The following is a 24,988-nucleotide window of genomic DNA, read 5'->3' as shown; positions in this document are numbered from 1 at the left end:
GAAACCGATACCGAATCTCTATCGGTGCCAATTTTCAGTAACAATACCGGTACGGTTTCGGTAGATCAGGATTTGGCTATGCCAACACAAAATAAACATAAACTTCACCAAAAGGGAACAGGCCCAAAGACTATTTGGAGATTATTAATATAGACCGCTTTATTGTTGGCCCACTTTTCACCATAAACCCCGAAATCCATTTAACTCGGACGCCTTAGAAGTTACCCTAAAAAATCCCGTAAGTTTAACATCAATAGAGTAAAAAAAAAAAAAAACCCTAACAATCAAGTCAATGTGTTGATATTATGGGGGGAAGAAGTGATTGTTTGGCGATCGGAATCGATTTAGGGACAACGTACTAGAGTGTAGCAGTTTGGCAAAACAATCGCATTGAAGTCATCCCTAATGAACAAGGCAATCGAACCACCCCTTCTTGCGTTGCTTTTACAGAAACCGATCGTTTAATCGGTGACGCAGCAAAAAACCAAGTCGTCAAGAACCCTACGAACACGGTTTTCGGTATAACATTTTTATTACATATTTAATCATCTCTCTTATATTAAAAAATTTCATTGTAGTATTCGAAAGGGAACTTGTTAGCTTGATTCTTTAAAGAAGTAGTTTATCCATGGTTTCAGGGGCGGATTTACTTTAGCACTAGTGGTAGCACGGCTACTACTGAAATACATGCTAGAACTACGCTTTTAACTAGTGACACCGACCACTAGAACTACGGACACCAGCCACCACCACTTGATAGTGTAAATTTTTTTGAACTCTTAACAAGCTACACCTCTCATCCGTGACTAGGATTCCTAGATCGGCCATTGCATGATTTGATACTAGGTACCAATTACTTCTTTAATAACACTTTCAAGAATAATAAGGGATTTATTTTTGCAACATGTTTGAAACTTATATTTATTTACTTTTTGGAATTTCCCGTAAGGTTAATTAACATACGGTGCAGTTAAATTATAACATGCGTTGATGAACTTTGCAGATGCTAAAAGACTAATTGGAAGGAAGTATGCTGATGCTTGCGTACAGAGTGACATGAAAGTTTGGCCTTTTAAGATTGTAGAAGGGGAAAATGGTAACCCAATGATTGAAATAGCATACAAGGGTGTTACAAAGCAGTTTTCTTCTGTAGAAACTTCATCCATGGTGCTAACCAAGATGAAAGAGACAGCTGATACATATCTTAATGGCAATGTCAAATCAGCAGTGATCACTGTACCCGCTTACTTTAATGATTTACAACGACAAGCTACCAAAGATGCGGCTACTGTTGCTGGCCTTGATGTTTTGCGCTTGCTCAGTGAACCGACTGCAGCTGCAATGGCTTACGGGCTTGACCAGAAGTATAAAATCGGTGGTGCAATTAGAAATGTGGTTATATTTGACTTAGGTGGTGGTACATTTGATGTGTCTCTTGTTACCATTGATGAAGGGAAGATTGAGGTTAAGGCTGTTGGTGGTGACACTCATTTAGGTGGTGAGGATTTTGATAATCGAATGGTGGATCACTTTGTTGCTGAATTTAATAGGAAAGAAAAGAAAGATATAAGCACGAATCCAAGAGCGTTAGCAAGGTTGAGGGTGGCTTGTGAGAGGGCAAAGAGGATTCTCTCTTCAACGACTCTTACTTCCATAGAAGTTGACTGCTTGTATGTGAAGATTTCCAGCCTACAATCTAGAAGCCCACCTTCTAGATATTCAAAGTAGGCAACCTTGACAACTCATATGGAAGTAGCAAAGTTGATGACGATGAACGGCCGCCAACCTTCTCCGTTCACAGCATTCCACCGCCATAGAATTTTTACTATAAATAGAGGTGCAAACCTCAGTTGTAAATTATCCTAAATCACTCAGAGAAGTGTAATCACAACCTAGAGAGTGTGTGTGAGTTTGAGAGTTTTTTTTTGTAAGAGTTTTGTAATACTCTGTAAATCTATTTTTGTGAGTAATAGAGTTATTTTTCTCTCAAATTTATATCTCCCAACGTCCAGGCGATCCTCTCTTCCTAACAAGTGGTATCAGAGCCAGGTTAGAGACGTTGGTTGAATTTTTGGGTCTTCTGAAGTTTTCTCAAAATTCAATTTTGAGTGTACCATTGGATTCGTCTCGTCGAACCGAGTCCAACGCAAAAAACAGCGACTTAAACGGAGTTATAACGAGCCCAGAAAACGCGGTCAAAGTATGGTCAACTCGCCGGAATCTCGCCGGAGAAGACGACCGGTGCCGGAATTTTCGCCGGAGAAGACGATCACTGTAGCAATTCACTTTAGCAGCTGGCGGCACTGTAGCAAGTCACTGTAGCAGTACTGTATCGGTACTGTAGCAATTCTGAAATTTTACAATTTGGTCCCTGAAATTTTCAGAATTTCATTTTTTTTGTCCCTGAAGTTTATAAAAATTATAATTTTGCCCCGTAAGTGGAATTTAAGCCGCGAAGTGTCTATTCCACCATTTTCAACTGTTCCGGACGTAACGGTGATCTCTGTTTTCTACAATTTAACCCCGTTTGTGTTGAAAAATTATTTTTAAGGTGATAATGTCCACAGAAGAGTCAACATCATCTTCCGGAGCTACGATTATGCTCACAGCAACAAACTACACGCTGTGGAAACCTCGGATGGAAGATCTCCTCAGCTGTAAGGATTTGTTCGATCCTATTGAATTGAAGGGTATAAACCCTGATTCTGCCAAAGAGAAAGAGTGGAATAAATCAAACCGAAAAACTATTGGTCAGATCCGTCAATGGATTGATCATAGTGTCTTCCACCATGTTGCACAAGAGACAGACGCATATGTCCTCTGGAAAAAGTTGGAGGACATGTACCAGGCCAAGACTGCTCGGAATAAAGCCCTGCTGATGAGGCGTTTAGTTAACATGAAGCTCAAAAGTGGAACTTCAGTTGCCGAGCATACCAGTGAGTTTCAGAACTTGGTCAACCAGTTATCGTCTGTAGAGATGCCGCTTGGCGATGAAGTTCAGGTGCTACTGCTACTTAGTTCTCTTCCCGATAGTTGGGAAATGCTGGTAGTAACACTCAGCAACTCAGCACCGAATGAAAAACTTACCATGTCAATGGTCAAGGATGTCCTATTCAGTGAAGAGGCAATGAGAAAGGACATGGGCACAGATCAGACCCATGCCTTTGTCACAGAGAATCGGGGGAGACAGCGAATGAGTAGCAAAAATAAATGGAGAGGCAGAAGTAAGAGCAGGGGCAGGTCAGCTGATGGCAGAAAACCAACATATAAATGTCATCATTGTGGATTAGAGGGACATATGAAGAAGAACTGCTATAGATTAAAAGAGGAACAAGGTCAAAGCAGTTCACAGCCGAAGAATAAGGGTGGAGAAACATTAGTTGCTATCACAGGTGATGTAGCTTATTGTTCAACCCATGATGAGACATGCCTTCACGTCTCACGAGAAGACACAGAATGGGTGGTAGATACTGCAGCTTCCTACCACGTGACTCCATACAAGGAATACTTCACAACATACAAAGCTGGAGACTTTGGAGCTGTGAAGATGGGAAATTCCAGTTCCGCTGAGATTGTCGGAATTGGTGATGTCAAGATAAACACAAGTTCCGGGAGCACAATCACTTTGAAGGATGTCCTCCATGTGCCAGATCTTCGGCTGAATTTACTTTCCGGAGTAGCTCTCGATAAACAGGGCTATGATAGTGATAATGCTAAAAACGAACATATATTTCATAGCATTATTCCTCAAGAAAGACAAGCTTTTAGTTGCAATTGTTCTATTTACAAGTGATAATCGTTTAAATAATAAAAGGTGAAGACAAAAGACAGATTCGACGAATTGAAGACGCAAACGACCAAAAAGCTCAAAAGTACAAAAGACAATCAAAAAGGTTCCAATTATTGATAAAAAACGTCTCGAAATCACAAGAGTACAAGATTCAAAACGCAAAGTACAAGATATTAAATTGTACGCGAGGACGTTCGAAAATCCGGAACCGGGACCAGAGTCAACTCTTAACGCTCGACGCAACGGACTAAAAATTACAAGTTAACTATATATATAAATATAATATAATATATAATTAATTATATTAATTATATATATATTATATATATATATTAAAAACCGTCGGCAGAGAAAACTCCAAGGATTGAGCTGTAATTTCTATCTCCGCGACTCGCGGAGTTTGAAGGGGATTTTTCCGCGAGTCGCGGAGCCCCAAAAATCAACTCTGGCTATAAAGCCAACCGAATTCTGATCAAAAATCATCATCTTTTCTTCCTCATTCATACGTAAAACTTATATATATATATATATATATATATAATTTATATTTTAATTTTAATTTTAATTCTAATAATAAGGGTATGTTAGCGAATGTTGTAAGGGTGTAAGTCGAAATTCTGTCCGTGTAACGCTACGCTATTTTTAATCATTGTAAGTTATGTTTAACCTTTTTACATTAATGTCTCGTAGCTAAGTTATTATTATGCTTATTTAAAACGAAGTAATCATGATGTTGGGCTAATTACTAAAATTGGGTAATTGGGCTTTGTACCATAATTGGGGTTTGGATAAAAGAACGACACTTGTGGAAATTAGACTATGGGCTATTAATGGGCTTTATATTTGTTTAACTAAATGAAAGTTTGTTAATGTTAATATAAAGATTTACAATTGGGCGTCCCTATAAATTACCATATACACTCGATCGGACACGATGGGCGGGGTATTTATATGTACGAATAATTGTTCATTTAACCGGACACGGGAATGGATTAATAGCCATTAGAATAATCAAAACAGGGGTGAAATTACATTCAAGGGTAATTGGTGTAATTGTTAACAAAGTGGTAAAACCTTGGTTTACACGCAGTCGATAACCTGGTGTATTCATTAAACAAAGTATTAAAACCTTGTTACAATTCGAATCCCCAATTAGTTGGAATATTTAACTTCGGGTATAAGAATAATTTGATGAGGACACTCGCACTTTATATTTATGACTGATGGACTGTTATGGACAAAAACCAGACGGACATATTAAATAATCCAGGACAAAGGACAATTAACCCATGGGCATAAAACTAAAATCAACACGTCAAACATCATGATTACGGAAGTTTAAATAAGCATAATTCTTTTATTTCATATTTAATTTCCTTTATTTTATATTTAATTGCACTTCTAATTATCGCACTTTTATTTATTGTTATTTAATCGCACTTTTAATTATCGTACTTTTTAATTATCGCAATTTTATTTTATCGCATTTTTATTATTCGCAATTTCATTATCGTTATTTACTTTATGCTTTAATTTAAGTCTTGTATTTATTTAATATTTTACATTAGGTTTTAACTGCGACTAAAGTTTTAAAATCGACAAACCGGTCATTAAACGGTAAAAACCCCCCTTTATAATAATAATATTACTTATATATATATTTGTATTTTTAATAAAAGTAAACTAATATAGCGTTGAGCTTTGTTTAAAGATTTCCCTGTGGAACGAACCGGACCTACTAAAAACTACACTACTGTACGATTAGGTACACTGCCTATAAGTGTTGTAGCAAGGTTTAAGTATATCCATTCTATAAATAAATAAATATCTTGTGTAAAATTGTATCGTATTTCCTAGTAAAATATAAGCTATTTTATATACACCTCGTACGACATCAAGTATTTTTGGCGCCGCTGCCGGGGAACTATCTTAAAAGCCGGAAGCGCAACGCTAATATATATAAAAAAAGATTTTTAGTTACTTTTATTAAAAGTCGTTTTTGTAAAAATACGTTTTAAATATTCAAAAATATAAAAAGAAAAACAAAAATATAAGTATTTTTAAGATTTTGTTAAATATTTAAGTTTTATAAGTTTCTTTATCTTTATTTTAATTTATAAAAATATAACTTTTATTAAATATCTTTTAGAAAAAAAAAACAGAAAACAGAAAATAAAAAAAAAATAAAAAAAAAAAACGCGTCGAATATTGTAAGCTGTCAACTGAATTTCTGAACCCCACGACTCGCGGGGTTTGAAGCAATAAATGCCGCGACTCGCGGAGCCTTTCTGACACGCGCACAGAAACCCTAATCCTGCATTAATTACGGTTTTAATTAATTATTATTAATATTTAAACCTAATTATTATTATTATTATTATTAGTTTTATTTTTACTTTTTACTTTTTATTTATATATTTTAGTTAAATTAGTTTTATTAAATTGTAAAATTAGTAGTTTTATTAAATAAATAATATAAAAATAATATTTTTATAAAAATTGTACTTTTTACAACTTTTTGTATATTTTTATATTTTGTCCCTTTTTAATCGTTGTAGCGTAATATTTGTATATTTAGCTCATATTTAATTTTAAACTTAGTTTTTGCTATAGTTATTTTTACTCCTAGATTTTGAGGCTTTGCCGTAGAATTCCTTAAGTGCTTTTTCTTTAGACTAAGATTTAGGTGCTTTAGAATTTTGCGACGCCTTTTTAAGTTTTAGTTTCTTTTTAAGTTATTTCTATTTGGGATTTAGTTTTTCCTGTAAGCTTTAATATTTTTAGACCTTTTACTATGTATCAATTATCATTCCAATTAATAATTTCAATTTGCGATTATAATTTTAAGTTAGTTGTAGTAATAAGGTTAGGTTAGTAAAGTATTTTTAAGTATTTATAAGTTTCTTTTATTTTTCCGTCACCTTTTATTTTTCAACCATTTTTTTTCTTTTTCGACCTTTTTCGACGAACTCTTTTTCTCTCTTATTTCTCGCCATTCTAGTTTTTAGGACTTAGAATTTTTTCTACTTCTTATCTAAATTTCTTAAAATTACGAAAATTTATTTTAAGTGATTAAATTAATAGACATCAAAATTTTCTGGTTCGTAGTAATAGTTGGATTTGTACGTGGACCGGGTTATTGGAGCCAAACAGTCCTCAATTATATTGAGACCAAACGAATCCTGCCCCTCTGCTGCATCTTTTGGCTATTCGAAACGTGGGCAAAATCAGAAAAGTCTATTGATTGGATAACTTATTATAATTTTTCTTTCCTTTTAAAAACTAATAGGATATTCAGTGAATGCACCGAGCAAGACGTTCATCACCTTTTGTACGTTCACCACCTGTAACTCGATCAAGACATCGTTTAACAAATATAACCGCCGTTGATTTTTCTTTAGAATCGTCATCCAGTCGACCAAGTACTTCAGTTCAAATTTCCGATAATCCATTTTTTGAACCCGACCTCACAATTGAGAATCCGGAGAATATTCAGGAACTGTTCGTAGATCCTGAACCATTAAACTTTCCTCCGGAACCACCAATCATTCAAACAGAGATTGTTGAGGAACGAACCATTAAATCAGAATCATCTAGTGATACCGATTCAACAAATTCAATTATGGAGAATCTGGAACCTTTAAGTATGGAAGACCGAATGAGAGCTAAACGCACTGGCCAAGGTCACGCAATTACTCATCCAGACATTAATGCGCCAGATTATGAAATCAAAGGACAAATTCTACACATGGTGACTAATCAATGCCAATTTAGTGGTGCGCCGAAGGAAGATCCAAATGAACATCTACGTACCTTTAATAGGATCTGCACACTATTTAAAATACGAGAAGTGGAGGATGAACAGATATATCTCATGTTATTTCCCTGGACTTTAAAGGGAGAAGCCAAAGATTGGTTGGAATCGTTACCTGAAGGGGCGATCGATACATGGGACGTTTTAATTGACAAATTTCTTAAACAATTCTTTCCTGCATCTAAAGCCGTAAGACTTCAAGCAGAAATTGTTACGTTCACACAGAAGCCAAATGAAACTCTATATGAGGCGTGGACAAGATATGGAAAGTTATTAAGAGGATGTCCGCAACATGGTTTAGACACCTGTCAAATAGTACAAATATTTTACCGAGGATGCGACATCACTACAAGAAAAGACATAGATATAGCAGCTGGTGGTTCTATTATGAAGAAAACCGAAACTGATGCTTACAAAATTATTGATAATACTGCTTCCCACTCACATGAGTGGCACCAAGAAAAAGATATCATTAGATCATCTAAAGCAGCTAGAGCCGATTCTAGCCATGACTTAGATTCCATTTCCGCAAAGATAGATGCTTTCGAGAGACGAATGGAAAAGATGACTAAGGATATTCACTCAATACGAATTAGTTGTGAGCAGTGTGGAGGACCACATTTGACAAAAGATTGTCTCAGTATTGAATTAACAATGGAACAAAGAGAGAATATTTCATACATAAACCAAAGGCCTGGAAATAATTATCAGAATAATTATCAAGCGCCAAGACCGATTTACAATCAAAACCAGAATTATAACCGAAATATTCCATACAACAACCAACAAGGTCCTAGCAATCAACAAGTATCCAATAATACTTACAATCAGCAAAGACCGAATTTTCAAAACAAACCACCACAACAAACCGATGATAAAAAGCCGAATTTAGAAGATATGATGACGAAGCTAGTTGAAACTCAAACGCAGTTTTTCACATCTCAGAAACAAACTAATGAACAAAATGCTCAAGCATTTAGAAATCAACAAGCTTCTATTCAAAATCTGGAACAAGAAGTAAGTAACCTAGCAAGGTTAATAGGTGAAAGAAAACCGGGAAGTCTACCTAGCGATACAAACGCTAACCCCCGGAATGAAACAGCTAAAGCTATTACCACAAGAAGTGGTACAACACTTAAACCACCTGAAATACCTGTAACTTCTGATGAAACCATTCCTACTCCACAAGAACCACAACCTGATCAAGATAAGGAAAAAGAACCGGTAGTTGAAAAGGTTAATGAAGATAACACAGTTAAGGATAAACCTTATGTTAAACCATACCAACCACCACTTCCTTACCCGAGTAAAATGAAGAAAGAAAAACTTGAAGCCGAGCAATCCAAATTTTTGGATATGTTTAAACAGATAAATGTAAATCTTCCTTTCATTGATGTGATTTCAGGAATGCCAAGGTATGCTAAATTCTTGAAAGATCTAATCACGAATAGAAAGAAAATGGAAGAACTCTCGGCTGTTACCATGAATGCAAATTGTTCAGCAGTGCTGTTGAATAAGATACCAGAAAAATTATCTGATCCAGGAAGTTTCACAATTCCATGTTTTCTGGGTAGTCTTAGTTCAATAGAAGCATTGGCAGACTTAGGTGCTAGTATAAATTTAATGCCGTATTCACTATACGCTAAACTAGACCTTGGAGAATTGAAACCAACCAGAATAAGCATACAACTAGCCGATAGATCAATAAAATATCCTAGAGGGATAATGGAAAACATGCTAGTTAAAGTTGGTACTTTAGTATTTCCAGTAGATTTTGTTGTTCTTGACATGGAAGAAGATTCTCAAGTTCCTCTCATATTAGGAAGACCATTCTTAAACACGGCTAAAGCAATGATAGACGTGTTCGGTAAGAAACTGACCCTAAGTATAGAGGATGAGAGTGTTACCTTTTCAGTTGATAGAGCAATGCAACAACCACAATCTGCAGATGATACATGTTATTATATTCAAACTATAGATGCACATGCAGAATTATTAGTAGAATTTCCAGAATTACAAGGAACAGGAGAATGTTCTTTAGGAGAAGGTAATGAACCAATTGATGAAGCTGAAATGTTAGCTACACTTATAGCTAATGGATATGAACCAACAACAGAAGAAATTCAAATGCTAAAAGAAGAAGACAGATATCGATATAAATCATCGATAGAAGAACCTCCAAAATTAGAGTTAAAGCCACTTCCAAACCATTTGGAATACGCTTATTTACATGGTGAATCTGAATTACCTGTAATAATATCGTCTTCTCTTACTGAAAATGAGAAATCACAACTCATTTCTGTGTTGAAAGCTCATAAACCAGCCATTGCATGGAAAATTCATGATATAAAAGGAATAAGTCCTTCGTATTGCACACATAAAATCCTTATGGAAGAAGGTCATAAAACGTATGTGCAACGCCAACGAAGACTAAATCCTAATATGCAAGATGTAGTTAAGAAAGAGATTATTAAACTGCTAGATGCAGGTTTGATATATCCAATCTCTGATAGTCCATGGGTAAGCCCAGTTCAATGCGTGCCTAAGAAGGGTGGCATGACTGTCATTACAAATGAGAAAAATGAGCTTATTCCCACTAGGACTGTAACAGGATGGCGTGTATGTATTGATTATAGAAAATTAAATGACGCCACCAGAAAAGATCACTTTCCCTTACCTTTCATAGATCAAATGTTGGAAAGATTTGCCGGAAATAGTTACTATTGTTTTCTAGATGGATTTTCCGGATATTTTCAAATTCCAATAGCACCCGAAGATCAAGAGAAAACCACATTCACGTGCCCTTATGGTACTTTTGCTTACAAACGCATGCCATTTGGACTTTGTAACGCCCCTGCAACCTTTCAAAGGTGTATGATGGCGATTTTTCACGACATGATAGAAGAATGCATGGAAGTTTTCATGGATGACTTTTCAGTCTTCGGTGATACATTTAAATCATGTCTAGTTAATCTGGAACGAATGCTAATTAGATGCGAAAAATCAAATCTAGTACTTAATTGGGAGAAATGCCATTTCATGGTTAAAGAAGGCATCGTTCTTGGACATAAAATTTCAAAAGAAGGAATTGAAGTGGATAGAGCTAAAGTAGATGTAATTGCTAAACTTCCACATCCCACCAATATTAGAGGAGTTAGGAGTTTTCTAGGGCATGCCGGTTTTTACCGACGTTTTATAAAAGATTTTTCTAAAATTGCCACTCCTATGAATAAACTCCTAGAAAAGGATGCTCCATTCATCTTTTCAGATGAATGTATCAAATCTTTTAATATTCTTAAAGAAAAACTCACTAATGCACCGATCATGATAACACCAAATTGGAATCTACCATTTGAACTAATGTGCGATGCAAGTGATTTCGCAATGGGAGCCGTTTTAGGACAAAGGATTGAAAAACGATTTCAACCTATATATTATGCTAGTAAGACATTACAAGGAGCACAAACGAACTATACAACTACTGAAAAAGAACTCCTTGCTATTGTCTTTGCTTTTGACAAATTTCGATCATATCTCGTTCTAGCAAAAACGGTGGTCTATACCGACCATTCTGCTCTTAGATACCTATTTTCAAAACAAGATGCTAAACCAAGATTAATCCGTTGGATCTTACTCTTACAAGAGTTTGATATTGAAATCCGAGATAAAAGAGGAGCAGAAAATCTCGCCGCTGATCATCTTTCTCGTCTTGAAAATCCCGAATTAGAAGTTCTAAATGAATCGGCCATACAAGACAACTTTCCTGATGAATATCTATTGAAGATAGATTATAAAGAAATCCCATGGTTTGCAGACTATGCAAACTACTTAGTTTGTGGATTCCTTGAAAAAGGATTATCGTACCAAAAACGAAAGAAATTTTTCAGTGATATAAAACACTATTTCTGGGAAGATCCACATCTGTTTAAAAGTTGTCCCGATGGAATAATACGCCGATGTGTATTCGGAGATGAAGCTAGTAAAATTTTAAACCATTGTCACACAGGACCAACAGGAGGGCATTATGGGCCTCAACTAACAGCAAGAAAAGTTTATGAAGCTGGATTCTATTGGCCTACAATTTACAAAGACGCACACCTTCTTTGCAAATCCTGTGATGCATGTCAAAGGGCCGGAAAAATAAGTCAACTTGATGAAATGCCACAAAATGTCATCCAAGTATGTGAAGTATTTGACATTTGGGGTATTGACTTTATGGGTCCATTTCCAAAATCTCATAATAATCTATATATACTCGTAGCCATTGATTATGTATCTAAATGGGCGGAAGCACAAGCTCTCCCAACTAACGATGCACGAGTTGTAGTCAACTTTTTAAAACGTCTTTTTGCAAGGTTTGGAACACCGAAAGCTTTAATAAGTGATCGGGGAACTCATTTTTGTAATAATCAACTTGAGAAAGTTCTTAAAAGATATGGAGTAACTCATAAAATCTCCACCGCATATCATCCACAAACAAGTGGACAAGTTGAAAATACCAACCGAGCTTTAAAACGTATTCTAGAAAAAACTGTAGGATCAAATCCGAAGGAATGGTCCATTAAATTGGAGGATGCACTCTGGGCTTTTAGAACAGCCTACAAAACTCCAATTAGAACCACACCTTTTAGACTTATTTATGGAAAAGCATGTCATCTTCCAGTAGAAATTGAATACAAAGCATTTTGGGCTTTGAAGACATGTAATCTTGATTTACATGAAGCCGGACGTCTACGATTAAGTCAACTAAACGAATTAGAAGAATTAAGACATGAAGCATACGAAAATTCGTTAATCTATAAAGAAAGAACGAAGAAATGGCATGATAAAAGAATCAGAAGTTCAAAAGAATTTAAAGAAGGAGACAGAGTTCTTCTTTTCAATTCACGATTCAAGCTATTTCCTGGAAAATTGAAATCAAGATGGTCTGGACCATTCATAGTCAAAAGAGTTTTCCCATACGGAACGATAGAATTAATAAATTCAAATGGGATTGAATTTAAAGTTAATGGTCACAGAGTTAAACATTACATACATGGTCCGATGGAAGTCGACAACGAAGTTAATCACAATTTCGACACCACAGCTAACTAAGTGTGGGGAGAATCAAGTCTTTAAAGGATAATATGTATTTCTGTTAGAGTTAGATTGTCTGTTTTCGTGTAGTTCTCGAAAATGGAACCCGAATGGTCTTTCCCTAGCAGACCCTAAAGAACTAGTCTTCTCCCCCCATTCTGAATTTTTATTTTTTATAGGTTTTTACAAAATGAAGACTGCCTGTGAATTAAACCATGGTCTAATGCTACACGCTTTGATCACTAAACGTAATAATGACATACTACTGAGTGAATTAGTATCAGTAATCAGAGAAATAATGGACGGAGTTAGAAAAGAATCCAGATGCGAAGATAATAAATTACAATTTGGAAAAGGAAAATCAAAATCCGCAGCGAAAAGAAGAGCACGACACCTAGAACGATGTCATAAATGCGGAAAATGGTCACATGAAGGTAAATGTTCAAATAATCAAACCTATTCAAATACCGAATTTGTTACTTTATGCAGAGATGGACCGTTCATATGTTTAGAAGAAAAGACACTGAATGCTCGAGGTTACGCCTATGCAGCCATGGAAAATCAATTAAACCGACTATCTTATGAATGGAATAGATCATATAACTAAGAAATCTATTTCACAGGTATGTCTGTAAAGTTTTTATTTTTATTTTTATTTTTAACCTTTTGATAATAAACGCTAATTTGTTCGCTAAAAAGTATTAAATTGGTATTGAATAAAATTAGGTTTGGCGACCGAAATTATTGATATCATTCAAAAATTTATTACATCACTGCGAAATTTAACGTTTATTCTTAAGGTATAAATATCTTTAATCAATCAACCCAAAATATTTCAAAAATTCGTCATGAGTTAAATTAGGTCTTGGAACCGAAATTACTTTACCGAAAAGAGGGGCGCATATTTTTGATAATATTTGATTGATTAAAGTGGGATAAAAAGACAAAAAGATTTTTAATTTTATTTTTACCATATTTTTAAAATTAATATTTAAATCTTAAATTAATATTGTAAACTTTGTAAAAACAATATATTTAAAATTGTAAATATTTGAAAAATTAATATAAGTTTGATATGAATTTATAAATTTTTAAATTAAAGTTGGTGTGAATTTTTAATTTTTAAAATATGAATTTTTAATTTTATGCATTTTAAATTTTGAGTTTGGTGTGAATTTTTAATATTAATTTTGAATTTTATATTTAAGTTGTGTGAATTTAAAAACAAAAATTTACTTTATCTCATTAAGTTAAGAATATGATTTTTAAAATTCGTCGTAAGTTGAAGACTAGGTCTTTGAACCGAAATTGCTTTACCCAAGGGAGGGACGAGAACTTTTATTATCATTATTTTTAATCTTATTGAATTAAAGTATGCAAAAAACATTAAAAAAAAAAAAAATCCAAAAATCTAAGCTTTTAAAACAATCGCTACAAAAAGACAAATTTTAAAATTTTGTCGAAGGACGGACTAGGACATCGATCCGAAACGACCTCGTCCTAAATAACAAGGGAAACAAAATTTTAAAATTAATTTCTTAATTGTTTTATAAGTTAAAGATTATAAAAAAAAAAAAAAAAAGAGCAAACTCCGCGACTCGCGGAGTTTGAAGTACAAAACCTCCGCGACTCGCGGAGGGATCAAAAACCGGAAAAAAAAAATATAACTGCAGAACAGATCAGTTTCACTCCCCACACATAAACACCCAAATTCTGCACGCGAAAAACCCCGAAAATACACCCAAAAACACCCCAAAAATCCCAATTTTTAACCGTTAATCACCAAATTTTTTGCTAAAATCATGTTGAGAAGGATGCTATCTAAGAATTACTCAAGAAAAACGGTAAATTTCTACACCTAAACACCATTTAATTCGAAATTTGGTGTTCTTGAGCTAATTTTTCCCCAATTTAATTTTGATGCTTTTTAGTGTAATTAAGCTTAAATTGTTTATGTATTATGCTTGTATAACCTAGATTGATGCTGTTTAACATGATTAGAAGCCTTAAACTTCAAATTTTGAATAATCTAGGGTTTGTGTTCTTGAGCAAATTTGGGGCTTTTTGATATAAACAGGTTATGGCCGATTTTTGTCATGAATTGTTGCTAAATTGAGTAGTGTAACATGTCTAGGTAGTTAAATGATTCAAACTTTGAGCCTAAACATGATTTTGAGAATTAAAGTGGACTTTTTCAAGTCTAAAATTCATGAACTTGATTTTTGAAAGATAATGCCATTTGAGACTTGTTTAATTGCTAGTAATGATTATTTTGACATGTTATTTGAGTTGAATGCTTATGAACTTGGCGAAAATTTTCGTATATGCTTATTTGAAAAAGTGTAGATTTGATAAAAATGTGAAAATGAGCTTAAGTTTGATATAAATTGATAATGTCATTGTAATTATTTTGATTGATGATTTTGCTGACACTAATGCATATTTGGATGCACAAAATTTGTGTTTGATGTGTTTTGCAGAATGAAAGGGGTGAATCTTCATCCCAAGCCCGCAATGCTCCTGCCGAGAATTTGGAACAACAGGAGGTAGATAACTACTACAAGCAGGATGTACCTCATCCAGTCATGACTTTTTCCGATATGCACTTGGAAGAGTTGCACCCGAACCTGAGATTTGACAGACTTTGGATAGATTATCCAAAATATCAACGGGGTTTGCATACTCTTCACTCTAAGGTTGTTGAGGTACCGAGGGTCATAGAATGGGGACCCTTAGAAGCTGTAGAATTGGCCGGGCCAATTAGGGAATTACTTGTACAGAGGTATGGTAATTCTTCTTTTAATGACTGGATATGTTTATTCACCATACGTAGACCTGTATATAAAGTATGGTGTGAAGAGTTGTTATGTAGTATAGAGTTGAATGATCGGGTAGCTAGTTTAACCGATCGTTCTTTTATTAGATTTTTGTTAGGCGGTTCGATGCGCCACATGTCTTTACTGGACATGGCTCAGGCTTTACGTATATATACGCCTGAGGAGTTAGCGTCTGCCGATTGTAGAGGATTGATACTAAACGGTAGAAAGATAGATGAGAATTTTGATACACACGGTGTGTGGAGTCAAATGACAAGCCATCACCGTTTCAAAGGGGGAAACTACTCTTATTTGGATATAGATAGAGCCGAATTAAGAGTGATACATAGGTTTTTAGCTAATTCGATTACACAAAGGGGTAAGAACAAAGAAAAGGTAAATGAACAAGATTTGTTTTACCATATGTGTATTCGAGACCCACAGAGCGCTGTAAGTATACCATATTGTGTGGGTTATTATTTATCAGCTATGGTTCGGGGGATGCGTCCACATAGCATAATAGGAGGTGGTATTTTTATTACTTTGATTGGTGAATATCTCGGTGTGGATATAAGTCGGGGGGGATTATTAGTAGAAGAACCAGAACCCCGCGATACTATAGGTTTAAATGTACACCATGGTGCGAAAGTTTTGAAGAGGCGAAATAACGCCGCAGTACGATACCATGGTAGACATCCACAGGTGGAGAGAAACCAGCAACAAGGTAATGTAGGAGGGGGGAATGAGATGCAAGAAATGCATAGGTTTATAGCTTCTCAGGAATACGAAAATGCTAGACAGAGAGCATTTGAAGATTGGCAAGTTCATCAGAACCAGATCATAGCTCATTGCCAACATATAGGTAGAAACTATATTCCTACACCGAAACCCGTCTTCCCTCCTTGGTCGATAGAGATGCAGCCACCATATCCTACGTATGACCCTGCCGAAGCATTCTATAGCACTTATGGTTATGCCTGGAACCCCTATTGGTACCAATATCATCCTTAGTTTACTTATTATTATTTTTTTTATTTTGTAATTTGTAATTATTAATACATTTAATATTTTTGTTAATATTGTAATCATTTTTATAATTATCTAACTTTTATTCTTAGATTTTAATAATTTTTGAATGTGGGGTAATATACCAAACTTCAAAAATATGTATATATGTTTGCAGTTTATCTTATGTACACAACAGGGTAAAACAATGCATTTTCAAAGACTGGCATTAAGTTCAGCAAAAGCAACTAATTTTGACGACAAGATGCAAAATATATGTGAAATAACAACAAGACAGAATGAACAAATGATGTGCACCATTTATCATTCAGCAAACAAACGCCAATATATTTGGAAACTTTGGTAAAATTTAATCATTTTCACACAAATCACCCTCAATAATTTAAATTGTTACTGATTTCTTGCAAATGAGGGCATTGCAAGATCTTAAGTGTGGGAAGGGGTTAAATTCTTTCGAATTTTAAAATTTTTATATTAAACACTTGGTTACCATTAAAAATACTAGTAAAGCAGTAGTTGTATTAGAATCTAGTGCTCTCTGATAAAAAAGAACAGCCCTAGTCTTATATACTGACTACCCAATTCTAGTAAAATTTTTCAAAATTTTCAATTAAATGAATTCAAAATCATGTTTATACATATTTATGAACGATAAAACTAGGTTTTAACACCGAAATTATTGTTACCTCGGAAAGGACATAAATTGAGAAACAAACTAAAATGTTAAAATTCATTTAAAATGGAATAGAGGACGATAAAAAGGAAAATAAAAGCCAAGTGTGGGAAAATTTACCAAGATATTTTAAACATATGTCACATATATCTGTAACAAATAACTGAAAATACTTTTGCTTTGGACTAAACTAAACTGTTTTACCCGATGAAAGAAAAGAAGAGATGGATCTACACGATGAATCAATTCCATCATTAAAAGGAAGTAAAGTCTTCCGAAAAAGACACGCGCTTCTTGATTTAGGTCATGAAGTTGTCGTCCAGACCAGCTGTAGGTTGACGAAAAATCTAGAAAAGTCATCACTAAAATCAGCAGGAAATCCACGGACCTCAGCATTAAACAGGGTCGCCAAGTGGTCAGATTTATCCTAACCATGAGAAGGATTTATCTCGTACAATGGGGGGGCACCATGCAAATTAGCTGGATAAGACTAATGAATCAGATCCCCAGAAAGGATAATCTCCTTAAAGATTAAAAATCAGCTTTTAAGACTGATATTACTCAATCCTAGAGATTGACCTTAAAGATTGAGAATTACAAACTCATGGAATTCGATGATATCTAAACTCGAGCTTAAACGAGAAAATATTTTGATCAAAATTACAAACCGATTTGTTTTCTGAAAACCCTATTTTCAATGCGTTCATTACCATTGAACGTAAAATCCTAGGAATTCACCTGGAATTCATTAGGTCACCTGAACTAAATCGGGTGTCAACCGTAAGAACGGTGGTTGCATAGTGGTCAAAGACAGGACCTTGTGCCATACCAAAAAATTATAAGGGTGAGCTTTACTATTGCTCCTACCAAGGATAGTAATTGCGTCCGACACGTTATAGACCATAATCAAAAGCATGTCACGGGACATTGCCTTAACAGTTGCTTGTTCAACGCTTTCCTTTACAACCAGACGGTAGTTTGCCGAAAGGTAATATACGGGACAAGTAAACTGGACGTGTTGCTTTCCAAATACAAGGTTAGCAAGTGGGTGACACAAAACCATAAGTTTTGAGCTAAAATTTTCAAATCTGAAACCCACCAAACCCACAAAAATATTTTGCAAACACCGGTAAAGGGTTATTCCGGAAAACTTATCTAGGGTAAAAAACTAGATTTAATTTTCAAAAGATCAAATGTTTTCATAAAGATCCAATTTCCTTAATGGATCTAAATTTTTATAGTCATGTGGGACTGTAAATCATATCGTTACTACCATTGTTTATACCGCCGTATAGAAATCACTGAATTACAAAGTGTGAAGAATAAAGAAGTGATTCTAGTATTTCAAGACAATATTGCTTGAGGACAAGCAACGCTCAAGTGTGGGAATATTTGATAATGCTAAAAACGAACATATATTTCATAGCATTATTCCTCAAGAAAGACAAGCTTTTAGTTGCAATTGTTCTATTTACAAGTGATAATCGTTTAAATAATAAAAGGTGAAGACAAAAGACAGATTCGACGAATTGAAGACGCAAACGACCAAAAAGCTCAAAAGTACAAAAGACAATAAAAAAGGTTCCAATTATTGATAAAAAAACGTCTCGAAATCACAAGAGTACAAGATTCAAAACGCAAAGTACAAGATATTAAATTGTACGCGAGGACGTTCGAAAATCCGGAACCGGGACCAGAGTCAACTCTTAACGCTCGACGCAACGGACTAAAAATTACAAGTTAACTATATATATAAATATAATATAATATATAATTAATTATATTAATTATATATATATTATATATATATATTAAAAACCGTCGGCAGAGAAAACTCCAAGGATTGAGCTGTAATTTCTATCTCCGCGACTCGCGGAGTTTGAAGGGGATTTTGCCGCGAGTCGCGGAGCCCCAAAAATCAACTCTGGCTATAAAGCCAACCGAATTCTGATCAAAAATCATCATCTTTTCTTCCTCATTCATACGTAAAACTTATATATATATATATATATAATTTATATTTTAATTTTAATTTTAATTCTAATAATAAGGGTATGTTAGCGAATGTTGTAAGGGTGTAAGTCGAAATTCTGTCCGTGTAACGCTACGCTATTTTTAATCATTGTAAGTTATGTTCAACCTTTTTACATTAATGTCTCGTAGCTAAGTTATTATTATGCTTATTTAAAACGAAGTAATCATGATGTTGGGCTAATTACTAAAATTGGGTAATTGGGCTTTGTACCATAATTGGGGTTTGGATAAAAGAACGACACTTGTGGAAATTAGACTATGGGCTATTAATGGGCTTTATATTTGTTTAACTAAATGAAAGTTTGTTAATGTTAATATAAAGATTTACAATTGGGCGTCCCTATAAATTACCATATACACTCGATCGGACACGATGGGCGGGGTATTTATATGTACGAATAATCGTTCATTTAACCGGACACGGGAATGGATTAATAGCCATTAGAATAATCAAAACAGGGGTGAAATTACATTCAAGGGTAATTGGTGTAATTGTTAACAAAGTGGTAAAACCTTGGTTTACACGCAGTCGATAACCTGGTGTATTCATTAAACAAAGTATTAAAACCTTGTTACAATTCGAATCCCCAATTAGTTGGAATATTTAACTTCGGGTATAAGAATAATTTGATGAGGACACTCGCACTTTATATTTATGACTAATGGACTGTTATGGACAAAAACCAGACGGACATATTAAATAATCCAGGACAAAGGACAATTAACCCATGGGCATAAAACTAAAATCAACACGTCAAACATCATGATTACGGAAGTTTAAATAAGCATAATTCTTTTATTTCATATTTAATTTCCTTTATTTTATATTTAATTGCACTTCTAATTATCGCACTTTTATTTATTGTTATTTAATCGCACTTTTAATTATCGTACTTTTTAATTATCGCAATTTTATTTTATCGCATTTTTATTATTCGCAATTTCATTATCGTTATTTACTTTATGCTTTAATTTAAGTCTTGTATTTATTTAATATTTTACATTAGGTTTTAACTGCGACTAAAGTTTTAAAATCGACAAACCGGTCATTAAACGGTAAAAACCCCCCTTTATAATAATAATATTACTTATATATATATTTGTATTTTTAATAAAAGTAAACTAATATAGCGTTGAGCTTTGTTTAAAGATTTCCATGTGGAACGAACCGGACTTACTAAAAACTACACTACTGTACGATTAGGTACACTGCCTATAAGTGTTGTAGCAAGGTTTAAGTATATCCATTCTATAAATAAATAAATATCTTGTGTAAAATTGTATCGTATTTCCTAGTAAAATATAAGCTATTTTATGAGCCTCCTTTCATTTCAGTAGAGGCACATGAAAATTGTCAAGAGGCGCTATGATATTCGCTCGGGGACACATTTGTGGCACACTTTACAAGACTCATGTGAAGATCTGCACAGACAGTATTAATGTTGCAGAAAAGGAGGCTTCACAAAATTTATGGCACCAGAGACTCGGTCACATGAGTGAGAAAGGGTTGTCTACCCTAATAAAGAAGAAGCTTATCAATGTAGACAAGGATGCTGCGCTAGATCCTTGCAATCATTGTCTGTTTGGTAAGCAGCATAGAATCTCGTTTAATTCCTCTTTAACGAAAAAATCAGAGTTACTCAGTCTGGTACACTTTGATGTTTGCGGTCCCTTGGAGGTTGAATCAATTGGCGGCAATCGATACTTTCTGACGTTTATCGATGATACTTCTCGAAAGGTGTGGGTATATTTCTTACGGACGAAGGACCAGGTGTTCGATTACTTCAAACAGTTCCATGTCATGGTAGAACGTGAGACAGGAAAGAAGTTAAAGTGTCTTCGATCCGACAACGGCGGTGAATACTCTTCCAGGCAGTTCGATGCCTATTGCAGATCAAATGGCATCCGACATGAGAAGACGGTCCCACGTACCCCTCAACATAATGGTATAGCAGAAAGAATGAACCGAACAATCATGGAACGTGTTCGGAGCATGCTCAGTATGGCTAAGCTGCCAAAGCCATTCCGGGGAGAAGTAGTCAGAGCCGCTTGTTATTTGATCAACCGATCTCCATCAGTACCACTGAATTTTGAAGTTCCGGAGAAACTTTGGTCTGGAAAGGATCCATCATACTCTCACTTAAGAGTATTTGGATGTTTGGCGTACGCACATGTATCCAAGGAGCTCAGGCAGAAGCTGGATGCAAGGACCACTCCATGCATATTCATAGGCTATGGAGATGAAGAATTTGGATACAGATTATGGGATCCAAAGGAGAAAAAGGTGATCAGAAGTAGGGACGTGGTGTTCCATGAAAGCCAGACAATAGAAGATATTGAAAAGCCTACAATATCTCAGAAGTCAAATGTTGATGCTCAGGTGCCAGAGGCAACAACGGAATCATTCATGAGAAATGAATTTTCAGTGCAAGAAGAAATGCCAGAAGTAGAAGATAATGAGGAAAATGACGGTGCTGAGCAGGGGGAGCCACAACCCCATCTGCCAGACGTTCCAGCACCATCACAAGGTCAAGATGATGGTGGATCTCCTCAGAATGTTCCAGAAGTTCGTAGATCTGAACGAGGTCGGATTTCATCGAGTAGATATCCAGAATCCGAGTACCTTCTACTTACTGAAGATGGAGAACCGGAGAGTTTTCATGAAGCAGTAACTCATAAGGATAAAGAAAAATGGTTGCTCGCAATGCAGGATGAGATGGATTCTCTGCAGAAAAATCAAACTTATGAGATTGTAGAACTTCCACGCGGGAAGAAGGCACTGAAAAATAAATGGGTGTTCAAGCTGAAAAATGATGGTAGTGGAAAAGTGGTGAAATACAAAGCACGACTTGTAGTCAAAGGATTCCAACAGAAGAAAGGGATTGATTTTGACGAGATATTTTCACCAGTAGTCAAGATGACTTCAATTAGAGTCATACTTGGATTGGTCGCAAGTATGAACTTGGAGCTTGAACAGATGGATGTAAAGACAGCTTTTCTTCATGGAGATTTACATGAAGAAATTTACATGGAGCAGCCGGAAGGTTTTGAGGTTTCAGGAGATAACCTCGTATGCAAGCTGAAGAAAAGTTTGTATGGTTTGAAGCAGGCACCTAGGCAGTGGTACAAGAAGTTTGACTCGTGCATGGTGAGTCACGGGTACAAGAAAACTGCAGCAGATGAGTGTGTCTACATTCAGAAGTTTTCTGAAGGAGATTTCGTTGCTCTTCTACTATATGTAGACGATATTTTGATCGTAGGGAAAGACGCAACGAAGATCAACCAGCTGAAGAAGGAACTCTCTAAGTCTTTTGACATGAAAGACTTAGGACAGGCTCAACAGATTTTGGGAATGCAAATAACCCGAGACAGGAAGAATAAAAGGTTATGGCTATCTCAAGAGAAGTATATTGAACGAGTGCTTTCACGTTTCAATATGAACAATGCCAAACCTGTTAGCATTCCATTAGCCAACCATTTCAAGTTAAGCAAGAGTTCTTGTCCCCCATCCAAGGAAGAGATCGGGGAGATGTCTTCAGTACCATATTCTTCAGCAGTTGGAAGTTTGATGTATGCAATGGTGTGTACAAGGCCCGATATTGCTCACGCAGTGGGAACAGTGAGTCGTTTTCTCTCGAACCCCGGGAAAGAGCATTGAAATGCGGTAAAATGGATTCTCAGATATCTTAAGGGTACAACGAATCTATGTCTTTGTTACGGGGGAGCTGATCCAATCTTGGAAGGCTATACAGATGCGGATATGGCCAGAGATCCTGATAGTAGGAAATCTACTTCAGGATTCATTTACACTTTTGCAGGAGGAGCTGTTTCATGGCAGTCAAGACTACAAAAGTGTGTTGCATTATCCACAACTGAAGCAGAGTATATTGCTGCCGCAGAAGCTGGAAAAGAAATGTTGTGGTTAAAGCGTTATCTCCAAGAATTTGGAATCAAGCAAAAGGAGTACAAGGTACATTGTGACAGTCAGAGTGCTCTAGATTTGAGCAAGAACTCCATGTACCATTCCCGTACAAAACATATTGATATTCGCTATCATTGGATACGCGAGGTAATTGATCGACAACTGTTGAGACTAGTGAAGATCCATACAAAGGAGAATCATGCGGATATGTTAACAAAGGTGGTGACTCGAGAGAAGTTGGAGTTATGCAGAGACATAACTGGAATGTTTGTGGATTCGGCTGGAGGGGGAGAATTGAAGATTTCCAGCCTACAATCTAGAAGCCCACCTTCTAGATATTCAAAGTAGGCAACCTTGACAACTCATATGGAAGTAGCAAAGTTGATGACGATGACGGCCGCCAACCTTCTCCGTTCACACCATTCCACCGCCATAGAATTTTTACTATAAATAGATGTGCAAACCTCAGTTGTAAATTATCCTAAATCACTCAGAGAAGTGTAATCACAACCTAGAGAGTGTGTGTGAGTTTGAGAGTTTTTTTTTGTAAGAGTTTTGTAATACTCTGTAAATCTATTTTTGTGAGTAATAGAGTTGTTTTTCTCTCAAATTTATATCTCCCAACGTCCAGGCGATCCTCTCTTCCTAACAGTATGATGGTGTTGATTTTTCAGCAAAAATTACTTGGGCTAAGTTTGAGGAGTTGAATTTGAATTTCTTTAATAAGTGTATGGAAATTGTTAATATATGTCTTGAAGATGCAAAATGGTAGAAGGAAATGGTGAATGAGGTGGTTCTCATTGGTGGGTCCACAAGGATTCCAAAGGTTCAACAGATGTTACAGGAGTATTTTGAAGGCAAGGACTTGTGCAAGACAATCAACCCTGATGAGGCTGTTGCGTATGGTGCAGCTGTTTTGGCTGCAAAGATTAGTGGTCATGGCAATCAAATGGTTCAAGAATTGGTGCTTTCTGATGTCACTCCTCTTTCACTTGGACGTTTTAAACCAGGTGACATCATGGGAGTTGTGATCCCCAAAAACACTCCGATACCCATTAAGAGAGAGTGTATCATCTGTACACTGAAGGACTACCAAACTAATTTTTTATTCAAGGTTTATCAGGGAGAGAGGAGTAAAGCGACAGACAACATTTATCTCGGTGAATTTTCTCTTTACAACATTCCTGTAGCCCCAAGGGGTGTTACAAAAGCAAAGCTTCGCTTTGAAATTGATGTCAATGGTCTTTTGGAAGTATCCGCTGAGGAAGTGACTACTGGTCAGAAGGCAAACATCAAAATCACCAATGGTAAGAGAAGTCTTTCAAAGAAAGAAATTGACAAGATGTTGAAAGATGCAAAAGAATTTAAAGTTGAGGATCTAAATTACCGAGCGAGAGTGAAAGCCTATAATGATTTGGAGTATTACATTTATCTCATGAAAAGAAGAGTGAATAATGACAACATCAGGAAAAGGCTAAATCCAGAAGATTTGAGAAAGATGGATGATTTGGTCGAGGGTTCAATGCTGTGGCTTGAAACGTATAAGTTAGCAGAAATCGATGTAATTGCAGAAAAGAAGAACTTGGAATTTGTATGCAATACGATAGTTGGTCAGCTTATGTAAGGGTGTGAGGGAACTTTCATTCACATTTACATGTTTCGTGCTGCTTTAAGAACTCATATGAACCTTTATTTTATTTTATTTTATTTTATTTTTTTGTGAATTTGTTTCGTCTTTTATTGTCAGCTTTGATATTCATCTTTTTTGTCACAAACTACTTCCTTGGTTGTCCGGTAATTCTAGTCATTTCTCCTTTTATTTTCATTATTTGATGAT

General features: G+C 35.4%; 1 pseudogene; it reads left to right on the top strand.

The window, feature by feature from the left end:
* Positions 1-305: 305 nt before the first annotated feature.
* Positions 306-24,775, top strand: LOC139845419 (heat shock cognate 70 kDa protein-like; annotated as a pseudogene).
* The last annotated feature ends 213 nt before the right edge of the window (positions 24,776-24,988 follow it).

This window comes from Rutidosis leptorrhynchoides, chromosome 1 (assembly GCF_046630445.1).
Source record: "Rutidosis leptorrhynchoides isolate AG116_Rl617_1_P2 chromosome 1, CSIRO_AGI_Rlap_v1, whole genome shotgun sequence".
Lineage (NCBI taxonomy): Eukaryota > Viridiplantae > Streptophyta > Magnoliopsida > Asterales > Asteraceae > Rutidosis > Rutidosis leptorrhynchoides.
Note: the sequence above shows the minus strand (reverse complement) of the source record. Positions and strands in the feature narration are given on the sequence as shown.